Source organism: Lathyrus oleraceus, chromosome 3, assembly GCF_024323335.1.
Source record: "Lathyrus oleraceus cultivar Zhongwan6 chromosome 3, CAAS_Psat_ZW6_1.0, whole genome shotgun sequence".
In the NCBI taxonomy this organism is placed as follows: domain Eukaryota; kingdom Viridiplantae; phylum Streptophyta; class Magnoliopsida; order Fabales; family Fabaceae; genus Lathyrus; species Lathyrus oleraceus.
In genome coordinates, this window is record NC_066581.1 from 124345221 (window position 1) to 124361897 (window position 16677).

The window sequence follows — 16677 nt, forward strand, 5'->3', positions numbered from 1 at the left end:
GCAGTTGATAACCAGATTCAGGCATGATCGGATGACACTGAGAATAACAAGAAATAAACAAACTGGAAAGAAGTGATTGATCACTAGGTTCAGGTATGACTGGATGACACTAAAAATAGCAAGCTGGAAGTATTCAAAGTGATTGATCAACAGGTTCAAGCATGATCGGTTGACACTAAAAATAGAAAACTGGAAGTATTCAAAGTGATTGATCAACAGGTTCAAGCATGACTAGTTGACACTTAGAAATATCCTCATTGGAGTTTTCAAACAAGATAAAACATCAAATCCTCTAGAAATTCCTTACAATGAAGAGTTCAAACATGACCTTCGGGAACCATTAGGAAGAATACAGGGTAATTAAACTCTTCTGTATGTGCCAAATCAGATTGGATTTTATACCGCAAGCAAAGGTATCATGACCATCTTCTAGCGGATTTAATTCCATCAACAACTGGACTTTAACAATGATGTCAACAATAATTGGACTTTCAAAGTAGAATTCCAGTAACAACTGGACTTCAAGGGGAATATTGGGGTTAACGAATTGGACTTTTACAGGGGACGCCAATAACTTACTGGAAAAAAAACATTGGTCATGTTCAAACTTCAAGGTACCAACAACAATTGGATTTTCAACTGGAGTGCCAGTGATAGCTGGACTATTGGAGTTAGAAGAACGACAACTAAGAACAAGGATTTATATTAAATTTCAAATGCACATGATTGAGCATGATGTGAATGATCATGATATGCAAATGCTGACTCTGGAGAGACAAAGAGTTTTGTGGAGACTTCTGAAATTCTGTTTTGAAAATTTCTCCCCTATTGAAGGGTTAGTGATTTTTATAGCAATTAGAGCTTCTGTTACAATTCGGATCAGGAGGTTTTAGAAGTTAGTTGGAGTTGAATGGAAGGTTTGTATGTAATTAGAGTTCAAAATGTATGTGTATGGTTTATGCATGGAATTGGAGTTTTGGAAATTAGTTTCAAAATGGTTTTGTATTTTTGGATGAACTTGTAGTCTTGAACTAATGTATTGAAATTATGGATCATTCTTGAAATGGAATCCAAGCCATGTATTGAATGGTGGTAATGAAATTGACGTATTATGGAAACGAAAGTGTTGAAAATGATTGTTGGATTGAGTCAAATAGTTCATGCAAAATTGAAATATTATATTATGAATGGATTGAGAATCACATTGGAATAAGATTTATTTTAATTTGAATTTAGTTTATGTAATCATGAATGTGGTCTTTGGACTTGAAGATTGAATTGAAATGGTCTAATAGGAATGATAATGGAATGGTTTGAATTAGTCTAAACTTGATCAAAAATGGTTTAAAATGAACAAGAATGGACAATGAACATGGTTTAACCAAGTTTACAAGTGAGCATGAATATGAACATGAGTTAGCACTAGGAAAGTGATTTTGGTTAGATGGTTGACTTTGGTCAACTAGTTGACCAAAAAGTCAACAGTTGACCAAAAGTCAACTTAAGCAAAAATGTGTATTTTTATGTAATTTCTTATGAACAATTGTTATATAATCGTGATAATACCGAATGGTATTGACATGAACATGAATGATTTGACTTGAAAATGTATGGTGATTAACTATGGACCAAAGATATACCAATAAACCAAGAAAGAATGACACATTACAAGTTTGAATGAATCATTTAACAAGAACCAAAGGTCATAGCAACAGGTGAAATGAACAATGACCAAATGAAAATAGGCTAAGCAAAGCAATGACTATGGCTTGGCATGAGGGTGACTAGGTGACATAGCAATAAACACAAACCAAAGGATACAAACACATGATGCACAGGTGGGATCAATACCAAGGAACCAACAAAAATAGCCATGAACACAAGGTTATGGGGGTAAAACTTGACCAAGTAAGAGGATCAAGCATCAATGGAATGCAAGTGGATTAAATGAAACTACGGTTATGGATCCATATGATCACACTGAATTGCACTGTGTTTTTGACTCGGATTTGACATGTTTATTAGGACTTTATTATCATTTTTTTTTGTATTATGCTCTCTTTTATGTTGTTTTCAGATATTTACCTCTTTCGGACCCTTTTAGAAGAAACGAAGCAAAAAGGCCTAAAATTAGGGTTTTTCGGCGAATATTGTACACATGACGTTGTACATGGCGACCGCTATAGGAGAAGCCATGACTCATCATCCCTCAACCAGGAGGTAACCGCCATGTTCCCATGATCTTTCCCATTTCCACACATGGCGGGCGCCTGATCGCTCGACTGGGTGAGTCGAGAATGGGATACAAACTGCAAGTGCACAGTTCTATCGCGTAGTTTTAAAAGATATCGATCCCACAGGGACTTATGAATCGATATACCGTTATCTAAAGTTACTACGTAAATCTAAGGTGAAGATGTTTGATTGTTTGGGGAAAAACTAAGAGCTAAACTAATGTCTAGATTAAATATTAATAAAACGGATATCGGTATGTAATTCGTCAAAACTAGGGAATCAAGTCTTTGTCGGTTTCTTGGTTTTAAAATGAATCGTTTCGGTTAACTTTATTGGTTAAAGGTTCTATCTCAAACTCTCGCTCTGTTGAATAAACCATGATTTTATATTAATGTTGCTGTCACTTATAATTAAGTCAAAAACCATATTTTGAAAACAATAAAGTTGTAGAAACTCTTTTTAAGAAAATACTGACCGTTTTAAACACCCTTATCTCAAACTCTCGCTCTGTTGACTTAGGTTATACAATTAAATCCAAATGCTTAACTCTCGTCCTCACATTCAATCTTTAAAAATACTTTTTGGAAAAGGTCAGAATTTAATTAACTCTAAAACTTGCTCTCGCCCTGATCTAGAATTAATGCCTAACTTACACTGTCCAGTTAAAATCTCAAACTCTCGCTCTATTGATTTTAACTTCTTTATGTCTTTTACTTTGGTAAAAAAATCTTGTTATTAAACCTGTAAGTTGAGACCATAAAAAGATTGATTTTGATTTTAAGTTTAGATAGACCGACTCAGTCTCGACCCCTTATTCTGCTTACTTTACATACCGATACCTAGGCAAATTAGCCAGACATGCTAAATAAACAAGAATTTATATCATGCACAAACAGACTCATTCCAGGCAGGCAATATGAATAAACAATAGAATAAAACATAAAAAATTAAATAACAATTAAAGAACCTGAATGCGTAATACAATGGTCTTGAACACTCCACCACAAGCCGGTAGGATTTGTTCTTGGATTCTTCAATTAAACAGTAAAATAAATCAAGGAAATAAAACTCGAATATAACGTAAGGTTAAATCCGGTATAAAGTTGCACAGTAGTTTCCGGTGTAGAAACTATTACGCGAAAAATATCTAAAAGCTAAAAACGGGGAAGATAAATTGCAAGGGAAAAGAGAAAGTAAAGCTTGCAAAAGAAATAAATAAAATGAACAGTGCTGGAAAGGAAGAAAAATAAGCAAAGGCGTGAAAGGCAAATTTGGCAGAGCTTCCGCAAAACCGAGCGTGCAAAAACTCTCCCCACGGCAAAGAGAGGAGATGGCTATTTATAATAGCCTTGGTAACTGCCTTGCGTTTCCTACGAGTCTTCAGCATGGCTAAATACACGGCTTGGGAATAGGACACGAAGTCCTCAACGTTACTTCCATTCTTCTGAGAGCGTAACTTGCGCCAAAAAGCTAGTGGACTGGTGTGACGCTCGTCACACCATGTGTGACGTCCGTCACAAGGCTACTTCGCGTGACGCTCGTCACAACCCTTGTGACGCCCGTCACAGGGGTAACGTGCGCTTTCTTTTGGGCTGGGCTTGGTCTTGGTTATTTGTTTCCTTTTTATTGCTTTTTACACCTCCTTTTCTTCCCTTTTTCACTTTTGCTTCAAAATGGGTACCTGATGTAAATAGAAAAGAAATACTGCATAATATCTGATAAAATGGGATAAATTAAAGTAAATGATAATATAATCTAATTAAATTAAGTCTTAAAATGTGATATAATTTCATGTTATCAAACTCCCCCATACTTAAATCTTTGCTTGTCCTCAAGCAAAATTCAGTATAGAACTTGTTAAAAGTTTTAGCTAGATGAAATTTCAAAGCACACCTCAATTCGTACTAGGTTGCGAATGGATTTTTGTTTAGGAGGATTTGAGTTTAATCTTGACATCAACAACTACCGTTACAACTTAGATAACCCTACTTTTATGCCAATCAGTTTCAAGTACACTATGATAGCTATCCTGGTTCCTTTAGTCTTATTTTACCCGTTTTCATTCTAGCGAAATCACATTAAGCCCTTTATCTTTTCGCGCACATAGTGGAGTAACCGGTTAGTGATTATGATCCGCTTTTAGCTAGAAGTTCTGGTACATAAGTCGGATAACTTCATTATTCAGTCCATTGCAAATTGCGGGGGATCGGACCGTAGTCCGCCCTACCAAGTTCAGTACCAGATTCCTACTGAACCAACTCATAATGGATCTTTCGTATTGTGCTTTTGCATGATCTGCAACCTTTAGATCAAATGATCTGGTAAGGATCACCTAATTTAATTAGTGCATTTCTTGATATATTTATATATTTTAGGTTACTTTGGGGATCATTCACTTATATTCATCGGCTCTCCACGTAGTTTGCTATTAAGATGGTGCTGACTTCTGTATAAACTACTTGGGGTTGCCATAGAACTAAAAGTTCAAGGAATTGGTATAATAGGTACTTATCCTGATCTAACATATTGAGGTTCTCAGAGCGTTGTTACGGTACTGGTTTTGTTTTGATCTCACTCAAGTTTTATAAAGTGAGCAACCTTTATACTTATTGGGTGTGTTAAAATTTTTGTTATGGCTCAGGAAATTGAGGGGAATAGATAATAGAAAATTTTCACACTTAGGAACTTAACTTAAAATAAATATATATTATAATAATTTTTTTTTTTTTTTTTCATAATAAGAAAGGGAAATAACAATGAAAGGGAAAATAACATACTTGAAAAAAAAATGAGAATGGAAAGAATATTGTTTCCCCCCCCCCCCCCCCCCCCCCCCCCCCCATACTTAAACTAAACATTGTCCTCAATGTTTTAAGGAAATGAAATACAAGATGGAAAGGAAAAAGAAAATAACAACTAAGGCTGCCTTCCGCCTCTGGTTCTTGGACCTGGTGATCTTTGACGTATGTCTAAGTTGTCGAACCTGTTGAACAATTCAGTAAACCGCTGGTCGGTTATGGCATTCCGAGCGTCCTGTTGCTGTTGCATTTGACGCATCATCTGCATCATCTCTATATTCTGTGCCTGCATACCATCGATAGCATCCATAATGTCATCGTTGGTCGCAGGCCTTCGTCGTCGACGACGTTGGGAGGATGGGCCGGCTGCATTACTGGAAGGGTTTAGCGGGACTGATTGTTGTGTTGGCGGATGATCACCTTGTTCCATTTCTTCAAACTCATCTGTTTGCTGGTTTGTTTGTGAAGGCTCGGTGGTTTCAGGAGCGCTAAGATCGTAGAGGTGGCGGTCGGGGTTTGTGACATCAGTTAGGGTGGTATTGGGTAGCACAACACTCGGGACTGCTTGGTTGTTCACCATAAGATAATAGCCTCCGCCTACTCTGTTTTTAATCAGGCGGCTGGAGCGGCAATAGCTGATATCCATAGACAGGGGAGGTAGGGATTCTAAAGTTTGGAGTTTATCCCCTAGGTTCAGGCCAAGTGCTATGGAGGTTATTAATCCACCAATTATAAAGGGTTGCCGGCCTCTAGCACATAAGGTGCGGATATGATGAAAGAGAAAAGAGGCGGCGTTTACCTTAGTATCCGGTTCGAAAACGCACTGGAGGAAAAATAACTCCTTCGAGTTAACCTTACTGTTGTTTGGTCTTCCAAAAAGTGTGTTTTGCAGGATACGGAGAAAATAACGGATGGTGGGGTTATGGATGTGGGAGAGAAGGAGTTCTTCCCAGTTGTAGGTATTTATACCGGAAATTTTCTTAAAAAGATCGAAAACTAGAACTGTGTTCCAGTTTGAGGTTGGAGGGATTCTGGCATGCAGCAGACCTTCTGTGGGAAATTGTAGCATGGCACTCAATTGGCGTTGGGTTAGAGAGTACTCGGTGTTAAACATACGGAAGGTTGCCGTACCGGTTAGAAATTCACCTTCACCGGCGGGAGTGGTGTAGTCGTAAGAACTTAGGAATTCTAAGGTTAGGGAAGGGTAGGTGGGTTGGTTATGGGTGCAAAGGAAGGTTAAATCGGCTTTACGGAGCATCCACTCGATACCTTGGAGTAAGCCCAATTGTTGTAAACAAGTTAAATCGGGGTACCTGGTGGGAGCGACGCCTCGCTGTTGGAAGCGCTCGAATTGCTCTTGCTGATAGTTGTCATCTCCGGATCGGAAGATGATATTTCCGAAATTTTGATTTCCCGCCATTGTGATGAATTTTTGAAGGGATGATTTGGAAAGGAAAAGAAGTGTGTTTGATATGAGAGAATTGTTTTGTGGTGAATGAAGGAAGTTTTGGTAGGTATTTATAGGAGAAGGATTGGAAGGTAGAAAGAAAAAGTGGTTGAAAAGTAATTAAGTGTGGTAAATGAAAAATGAATGGGGAATGTTAAAAAATTAAAGTGTAACGTTCGTCTCCAACGGCTCCTTAACGTTCACTTGTCTGAAGGGTGTTACGCTCGTCACAGGGGTGTGACGTTCGTAACAGGCGTTTTGCGTGCCGTTCGTCATGGAGTGTGTGACGCTCGTCACACCTCCTTTTTGGCAAGGCTTCAGTGGCGCTTCACAGAATTACTTTGGTAGCGTATTTTAATGTTTCATTTTGCTTATGATCATTTTTAGTATGCAATTTTAATGCATTGTGCACGCTTACTTGCTTTGTATAATAATAATAATAGGTAACAACAGTAGAACATAATAGCCATTGCATAATAAAATTAATTAAACAGCTTCAATAAAAATGATCATAATGTATTACAGGGAAGGAAAATAATGAAATGAAATAGAAATAAACATGAATTCAAACAACATTAATGAAAAAATCTAGCCTAAAACTAAATAACTTAGAAAGAAATATAACTAAATTCCATCTATCTTCGGATCTCTGGCCGGAGGAGCAAAAGAGTTAACATGATGCCGTAACATACGTAACTGACTTGCCGTTCTGCTCATGCATTCTAGGATTTCAAGTCTCAAGTTATGGAAATCTTCCCTGAGGGCGTCTTGCTCTAACATCAAGGCTTCAATGACTGTTTTAATATCTGTTCCTGGCATATGATGTCGGAGATCAGGCATGACTGATTCTTCGGTCAGGACAGGCTGAGGAGGAGGATCAATATCATAGTAGCCGGAAGGTGTCTGAGGGTCAGATTCAGCAAGAGAGATATGGTCAACATAGTGCTCATAGTCGTCACAAATCTCATAATCCTGGAAGGATTCAGTGGATCCAGCCGGAGTTGGGGTTTCATTCAGGTTATAGAGCCAGTTCCTTTGATTATGAACACTAGTTCTAGGATCGGGCATGGTGAATAGGCAGAGAACCTGGTTATCAATAATAAGCTCGAACTCATCAGACCCTATGTTTGCTATAAACATAGTGTTGAAGAGGAAGGGTATACTCATAGTAGTAATGCCACAAAAAGGGTTAAGGTCAAGCATAGGCTGACGTAGTCCAATAGCATTACCTATCATAGTGATCAAACCGCCTATTCTAATGGGTGCTCGCTCATCCTGGATAAGGTGGTCCAAATTAGCTAACATAAAAGTAGCACCGTTTACTGGACGGTTCTGGGAAGCACAAAATATGATGAAGAGTTCATCACGTGAAACTGAAGTACTATTTGGCTTCTTCCCAAATAAAGTGTGGGTCAGGATCTTATGGAAATAGCGAAAAGCCGGGTTATGTATGTTTCCAGAGAGAAACTCATGTTCTTCGGGCTCATCATTTCCAGTCAGCTTACCCCAAAAGTGTTCAAGCTCTCTATATTCAAAAAGTTCTTCCTGGCTTACAGTGAATGTATCAAAGGAGGTAGGAAAACCTAAAAGGTTGGTGAAGTCTCTAATATTAAATTGGTACTCCATATTGAACATTCTGAACTGGATAAAACCTCTGCTAATTCCTTTTCCATGGCTAGGTAGATAGATTAATGAACTAAGGAATTCTAGTGTGAGTCTCCGGTAGGTGGTGAAATGTCTCAGGATAGGGGAGGTCTCCCATCCTATCTGATTCAGCAAAAACAGGACACTCTGTCTCAGTCCAAGGGCAGTCATAGCCCAATCATCAGCATATAAACTAGGTAGCATCTCTCTAGCGGCTAGTTCTTCAAACTTTCGTTTCTGAGCCATTCCTCTGAACTTGATACCCATACGATCAAAATGTCCCATCTGGTTAGTGTTAACTAGAGAAAAGAAACATGAGTTTAAGTCAGGATTTGGCCAAATGCCGAAAGAAGAAAAGAATTATTATTATTATATATAGATATATTTTTTTTTTCTTTTGAATAAATCAATAATGAATACTAAATAGAAATTAAAAGAATAATTAAGAGAAAAATAGAGAAATGATAATAATAATAGAATAATAAAATAACAGATTAATTTGTGGGTTGTCTCCCACTAAGCGCTTTGTTTAAATGTCGCAAGCTCGACAAAGAAACTGTTAAATATTGTCTATGAGTCCTGGGGGCGTTTCGTCTAAGTGTAGAATTTGCGAATCCTCGTTGGTTTCCGCATAGTGATAATGTTTCAGACGTTGCCCGTTTACGGTGAACGGTTCTGTAGATTGTCCTTTTATTTCTACCGCTCCACTGGGAAAGATTTTAGTGATATGAAAAGGTCCTGACCATCTGGATCGTAGTTTTCCCGGGAATAACTTTAGTCTAGAGTTAAATAAAAGTACTGCGTCGCCTTGCTTGAAGACTTTCCTTGATATACGCTTGTCATGCCATTGTTTTGTTCTTTCTTTATAGATTTTGGCATTTTCATAGGCGTCTCTTCTGAGTTCCTCTAATTCGTTTATGTCAAGGATTCTCTTTTCACCGGCGGCTTTATAATTCAAATTTAAATTTCTAATAGCCCAATAGGCTTTATGTTCTAATTCTACCGGGAGGTGACAGGATTTTCCATAAATGAGCTTAAATGGGGTCGTCCCTATGGGAGTTTTATAAGCAGTTCGGTATGCCCATAAAGCTTCTGGTAATTTCAATGACCAATCTTTCCTTGAAGTGGCGACCGTTTTTTCTAGTATTTGCTTGATTTCTCTGTTAGATACTTCCACTTGTCCACTGGTTTGAGGGTGGTAAGGTGTTGCTATCCTATGTCTCACTCCATATTTAAGTAGTAGTTTTTCGAGTACCTTGGATATAAAGTGTGATCCACCATCACTGACTACTATTCTTGGGATGCCAAATCTCGGAAATATTATATTTTTAAAGAGTCTAGTTACTACTCGGGTGTCATTTGTTGGAGAAGCTATAGCTTCGATCCATTTTGATACGTAGTCAACTGCCACGAGTATGTATTTGTTACCGAAAGAGGATGGAAAGGGTCCCATGAAGTCTATCCCCCACACGTCAAAAATCTCTACTTCCAAAATACCTTTTTGTGGCATCTCGTCACGTCTAGATATGTTTCCCGTGCGTTGACATCTGTCACACTCCTTAATAGCCGCATGTACGTCCTTCCATATAGTTGGCCAATAAAAGCCAGCTTGTAGGATTTTAGAGCAGGTCTTGGATGTACTTGTGTGTCCACCATAAGGCGCAGAGTGACAGTGTTGGATTATATTTTCTACCTCTTCTTCGGGTATACATCGACGGAAAATACCATCGGGGCCTCTTTTGAAAAGTAAGGGATCATCCCAGTAATAGTGTTTTATGTCGTGGAAGAATCGTTTCTTCTGCTGGTAAGATAAAGTAGGTGGAACTATTCCGGCAGCTAAATAATTGACTAGATCAGCGTACCATGGTATGACAGATATAGCTAAGGTGGTTTCTACTTGCATGTCGGAGTTGTTCTCTTCCAAAGTAGCTATGAGTTTATCATACGAGAAATCATCATTAATGGATGTTCTTTCTGGTTCAAGGTTCTCAAGTCTAGAGAGGTGGTCTGCTACTACGTTTTCAGTTCCTTTCTTGTCCTTGATTTCTAAGTCGAATTCTTGTAGTAACAAGATCCATCTTAGGAGTCTAGGTTTAGCATCCTTTTTTGTTAAAAGGTACCTGATAGCAGCGTGATCAGTGTAAACTATTATTTTGGCTCCTACCAAGTAAGAACGAAATTTATCTAGCGCAAATACCACTGCTAGGAGTTCTTTCTCGGTTGTGGCATAATTCATCTGCGCTTCATCCAGGGTTCTGCTAGCGTAATATATAACGTGAAGCTTTTTATCCTCTCTTTGTCCTAAAACAGCACCTACAGCATAATCACTGGCATCGCACATTATTTCGAATGGTTCATTCCAGTCTGGTGTCTGCATAATGGGTGCGGAGATCAATGCTTGTTTAAGAGTTTGAAATGCTTTTAAACAGTTATCGTCGAATATGAATTCAACATCTTTCATCAACAGTCCGGTTAAGGGTTTAGTTATCTTAGAGAAGTCTTTGATGAATCGTCGGTAAAAACCGGCGTGTCCTAAAAAGCTTCGTACTTCTCTCACGGTTCTTGGGGGTTGAAGATTTTCGATTACCTCTATTTTGGCTTTGTCTACTTCAATTCCTCTGTTCGAGATGATGTGTCCTAAAACAATTCCTTCTTGTACCATAAAGTGGCACTTTTCCCAATTAAGTACTAAGTTTACTTTTACACATCGTTCAAGAACTCTTTCCAGGTTTTCAAGGCATTCTTCGAAATTTGTCCGTATACAGAAAAGTCATCCATAAATACTTCCATGATGTTTTCGAGAAAGTCGGCGAATATTGCCATCATGCATCTTTGAAAAGTTGCAGGGGCATTACACAGACCAAACGGCATTCGTCTATACGCGAAGGTACCAAAAGGGCATGTGAATGTTGTCTTTTCTTGGTCATCAGGGTGAATTGGTATTTGAAAGAAGCCTGAATAACCGTCTAAATAACAGAAATGTGAATGTTTAGCTAATCGTTCTAACATTTGGTCAATGAATGGTAAAGGGAAATGATCTTTTCGGGTTGCTTTGTTTAGTTTCCTATAATCAATGCACATTCTCCATCTCGATTCGATTCGTTTAGTTATAGTTTCTCCTTTTTCGTTTTCAATAACGGTTATGCCTCCTTTCTTGGGTACAACGTGTACAGGACTAACCCATTTGCTATCAGATATAGGATATATAATACCTGCTTCTAATAACTTGGTTATTTCTTTCTTTACTACCTCACTTAGGATCGGAATTAGTCTTCTCTGGTGTTCCCTAGAGGTTTTACAGTCTTCTTCTAACATGATGCGGTGCATACAAATAGAAGGGCTTATTCCTTTAAGATCGGTGATGTGGTATCCTAGTGCAGTTGGATATTTTCTTAAGATATGTAGGAGTTTTTCTGTTTCGAGTCTTCCTAGATCTGCATTAACTATCACAGGTCGTTCAAGTTCTAAGTCTAGGAATTCATATCTCAGATTTTTGGGAAGTGTTTTCAAATCAGGGGTTGGTTTGTTAAGACACTGCGTAGGATCTGGTGTTATTGCTAGGCATTGTTTAGATTTGTCCTCTAAAAGATAGTCTGATGGTTTGTCTTCTCCTGACTCTGCTTCTTTTATGCATTCATCGATGATATCCATGAAGTAACATGTATCTTCTATTGCAGGTGCTTTCAAGAATTGGGAAAGAATGAATTCAATTTTTTCTTCACCTACTTCGAAGGTGAGTCGTCCTCGTTTTACGTCTATGATTGCACCGGCGGTTGCTAAGAATGGTCTTCCTAGTATAATAGGTGTCGTATCATCTTCTCCAATGTCCATAATTGTGAAGTCAGTGGGAATGTAAAACTGACCTATGCGTACGGGAACGTTTTCAAGGATTCCTACAGGATATTTGATGGAACGATCTGCTAATTGCACAGACATTTTGGTCGGTCTTAATTCTCCCATCTCCAGTTTCTTACATATGGATAAGGGCATAACGCTAATTCCGGCTCCTAAATCGCATAAGGCTTTGTCGATGACAAATTTTCCTATGTGACAGGGTATAGAGAAGCTACCCGGATCCTTGAGTTTAGGGGGCATGTTTTGGATTATAGCGCTACATTCGGCAGGGAGTGTAACGGTTTCGCTATCCTCAAGTTTCCTCTTATTAGAAAGAATTTCTTTTAAGAATTTAGCATATGAGGGCATCTGCGTGATAGCTTCGGTAAACGGAATTGTAACGTTTAATTGTTTAAGGAGATCAACAAATTTTCTAAATTGGCCTACATCTTTGGTTTTAACAAGCCTTTGAGGGTAAGGTATAGGTGGTTTGTAAGGTGGTGGAGGTACATAAGGTTCCTTCTTTTCTAGGGTTTCCTTATTACTCTCTTCCTTTTCCTTAGGTTCACTTTCCTCAGTGGATTTCTCAGGGTTTTGGTTTTCTATCCTTGGGTCAGACGGTCCTTCCACTTCCGTTCCACTTCTCAATATAATTGCATGAGCTTGGCTTCTCGGATTGGGTTGGGGCTGTCCAGGGAATGTACCAGTTGGTGCAGCGGTAGGTGCTTGTTGTTGAGCTACTTGAGATATTTGCGTTTCCAGCATTTTGTTATGGGTAGCCAAGGCATCTACTTTGCTTGCGAGTTGTTTAAGTTGTTCGCCAGTGTGTATGTTCTGGTTTAAGAAATCTTTATTGGTTTGTTGTTGGGAAGCTATAAAGTTTTCCATCATGATTTCCAAGTTGGATTTTCTAGGGGTATTATTGTTAGGATTCGGTTTCTGATATCCTGGAGGTATAGATGGGGCTTGATTTGGAGACTGTCCAGGTGCGTATAAAGCATTATTACTCTTATATGAGAAGTTTGGATGGTTCTTCCAATTTGGGTTATAGGTATTCGAATAGGGGCTTCCTTGAGCATAGTTGACTTGCTCTGTTTGGATTCCAGTCAAGAGTTGACATTCCGCAGGAGTGTGGCCTTGGATTCCACAGACCTCGCAATTCTGAGTTATAGCAACCACGGCTGCTGGAGGCGATACGTTTAAACTTTCAATCTTCTGGACCAAAGCATCCACTTTTGCATTGACGTGATCAAGGTTACTTATCTCGTACATGCCAGTTTTCGGTTGAGGTTTTTCCACTGTTGTTCGTTCGGTTCCCCACTGATAGTGGTTTTGGGCCATGCTCTCGATAAGCTGGTAAGCATCAGCATAAGGTTTGTTCATTAGTGCACCACCTGCAGCGGCGTCTATTGTTAACCTTGTATTGTATAAGAGACCATTATAAAATGTGTGAATTACTAACCAGTCTTCCAAACCATGGTGTGGGCAAAGTCTCATCATGTCTTTGTATCTTTCCCATGCTTCGAAAAGAGACTCGTTGTCTTTCTGTTTAAATCCGTTTATCTGGGCTCTTAACATAGCTGTTTTGCTTGGCGGAAAATATCGGGCAAGAAAAACTTTCTTCAACTCGTTCCATGTGGTGACTGAGTTGGAAGGAAGAGATTGAAGCCATCTTCTAGCGCTATCTCTTAATGAGAAAGGAAAAAGACGAAGTCGAATTGCCTCTGAAGTGACACCATTAGCTTTAACAGTATCAGCGTATTGGACAAATACGGATAAATGAAGGTTTGGATCTTCGGTAAGATTTCCAGAGAATTGGTTCTGTTGCACAGCCTGCAACAACGAAGGTTTAAGTTCAAAGTTGTTTGCTTCGATTGCGGGCGGAGCAATACTTGAATGCGGTTCATCTTGCGATGGAGCGGCGTAATCTCTAAGAGCACGAGCTGGTTCTGCCATCTCGGTTAAAGAAGGAAAATCTTTGAGATCAGGAAGGTCTATAGGAGGGAGATTGTTTTCAGCACGATATTCCCGAATTCGTCGTAAGACTCGGAGATATAGTTCTATATCGTTGATTCGTAAATAGAGCGGTTCGCCTTGAGAGCGAGTGCGTGGCATACAAATCAACGAAAGAAAGAAAATAGAAGAAAAGGAAACCTTAGTCTCTACAGCGTAACGGAAGAGTTACGATATCGATTGAATAAAAGTCCCCGGCAACGGCGCCAAAAACTTGATCGCTCGACTGGGTGAGTCGAGAATGGGATACAAACTGCAAGTGCACAGTTCTATCGCGTAGTTTTAAAAGATATCGATCCCACAGGGACTTATGAATCGATATACCGTTATCTAAAGTTACTACGTAAATCTAAGGTGAAGATGTTTGATTGTTTGGGGAAAAACTAAGAGCTAAACTAATGTCTAGATTAAATATTAATAAAACGGATATCGGTATGTAATTCGTCAAAACTAGGGAATCAAGTCTTTGTCGGTTTCTTGGTTTTAAAATGAATCGTTTCGGTTAACTTTATTGGTTAAAGGTTCTATCTCAAACTCTCGCTCTGTTGAATAAACCATGATTTTATATTAATGTTGCTGTCACTTATAATTAAGTCAAAAACCATATTTTGAAAACAATAAAGTTGCAGAAACTCTTTTTAAGAAAATACTGACCGTTTTAAACACCCTTATCTCAAACTCTCGCTCTGTTGACTTAGGTTATACAATTAAATCCAAATGCTTAACTCTCGTCCTCACATTCAATCTTTAAAAATACTTTTTGGAAAAGGTCAGAATTTAATTAACTCTAAAACTTGCTCTCGCCCTGATCTAGAATTAATGCCTAACTTACACTGTCCAGTTAAAATCTCAAACTCTCGCTCTATTGATTTTAACTTCTTTATGTCTTTTACTTTGGTAAAAAATCTTGTTATTAAACCTGTAAGTTGAGACCATAAAAAGATTGATTTTGATTTTAAGTTTAGATAGACCGACTCAGTCTCGACCCCTTATTCTGCTTACTTTACATACCGATACCTAGGCAAATTAGCCAGACATGCTAAATAAACAAGAATTTATATCATGCACAAACAGACTCATTCCAGGCAGGCAATATGAATAAACAATAGAATAAAACATAAAAAATTAAATAACAATTAAAGAACCTGAATGCGTAATACAATGGTCTTGAACACTCCACCACAAGCCGGTAGGATTTGTTCTTGGATTCTTCAATTAAACAGTAAAATAAATCAAGGAAATAAAACTCAAATATAACGTAAGGTTAAATCCGGTATAAAGTTGCACAGTAGTTTCCGGTGTAGAAACTATTACGCGAAAAATATCTAAAAGCTAAAAACGGGGAAGATAAATTGCAAGGGAAAAGAGAAAGTAAAGCTTGCAAAAGAAATAAATAAAATGAACAGTGCTGGAAAGGAAGAAAAATAAGCAAAGGCGTGAAAGGCAAATTTGGCAGAGCTTCCGCAAAACCGAGCGTGCAAAAACTCTCCCCACGGCAAAGAGAGGAGATGGCTATTTATAATAGCCTTGGTAACTGCCTTGCGTTTCCTACGAGTCTTCAGCATGGCTAAATACACGGCTTGGGAATAGGACACGAAGTCCTCAACGTTACTTCCATTCTTCTGAGAGCGTAACTTGCGCCAAAAAGCTAGTGGACTGGTGTGACGCTCGTCACACCATGTGTGACGTCCGTCACAAGGCTACTTCGCGTGACGCTCGTCACAACCCTTGTGACGCCCGTCACAGGGGTAACGTGCGCTTTCTTTTGGGCTGGGCTTGGTCTTGGTTATTTGTTTCCTTTTTATTGCTTTTTACACCTCCTTTTCTTCCCTTTTTCACTTTTGCTTCAAAATGGGTACCTGATGTAAATAGAAAAGAAATACTGCATAATATCTGATAAAATGGGATAAATTAAAGTAAATGATAATATAATCTAATTAAATTAAGTCTTAAAATGTGATATAATTTCATGTTATCAGCGCCATGAAGGGATGGCGGGCGCCATGAAGGGATGGCGGGCGCCACCTTTGCAAATCACGTTCCTACTAAGGAGAAGTTGGAGGGCACCATGGTCTTTGCAAGCTGCTGAAATCCTCTATAAATAGTTCGTTCCATTTCATTTTCAAATCATCCAACTTAGTTTACAACACTAAGACTATATTCTTCATCTATAAAGCGGTAACCTATCACATCGGGGGGTTATCGCACCTTAGTGAGATTGAGTTGTGTCACTTCGAGTTGCTGTCGTCTTTATCTTCAGAGTCGGAGGTTTATTTTCCTTGTACCAGATTTAAAGCATCTGTTTGGAGCAGGTTCTTATTTATCGCTTTTATTTATTTATTTACTTGTCTCACTTTTATTTATTTATTTACTTGTCTCGCTTTTATTTATTTATTTATTTACTTGCCTCGCTTTATTTTATTTATTTTCCGTCTCGCTTTACTTTATTTACTTTCTGTCTACGCCTTATTTTATTTACTCTCTGTCTACGCTTTATTTTTATTTACTTTCTGTCTACGCTTTATTTTTATTTACTTTCTGTCTACGCTTTATTTTTATTTACTTTCTGTCTACGCTTTATTTTTATTTACTTTCTGTCTACGCTTTATTTTTATTTACTTTCTGTCTACGCTTTATTTTTACACGCTTTACTCGTCCCTTACGCCTCACATTCTAAAACAACTTTTCATCATGATCAATATCGTT

At 38.4% G+C, this 16677-nt stretch overlaps 1 pseudogene; it reads left to right on the forward strand.

Moving 5' to 3' along the window:
- The first annotated feature begins 13429 nt into the window (after positions 1-13429).
- On the forward strand, positions 13430-13529 carry LOC127133772 (uncharacterized; annotated as a pseudogene).
- Positions 13530-16677: the final 3148 nt, after the last annotated feature.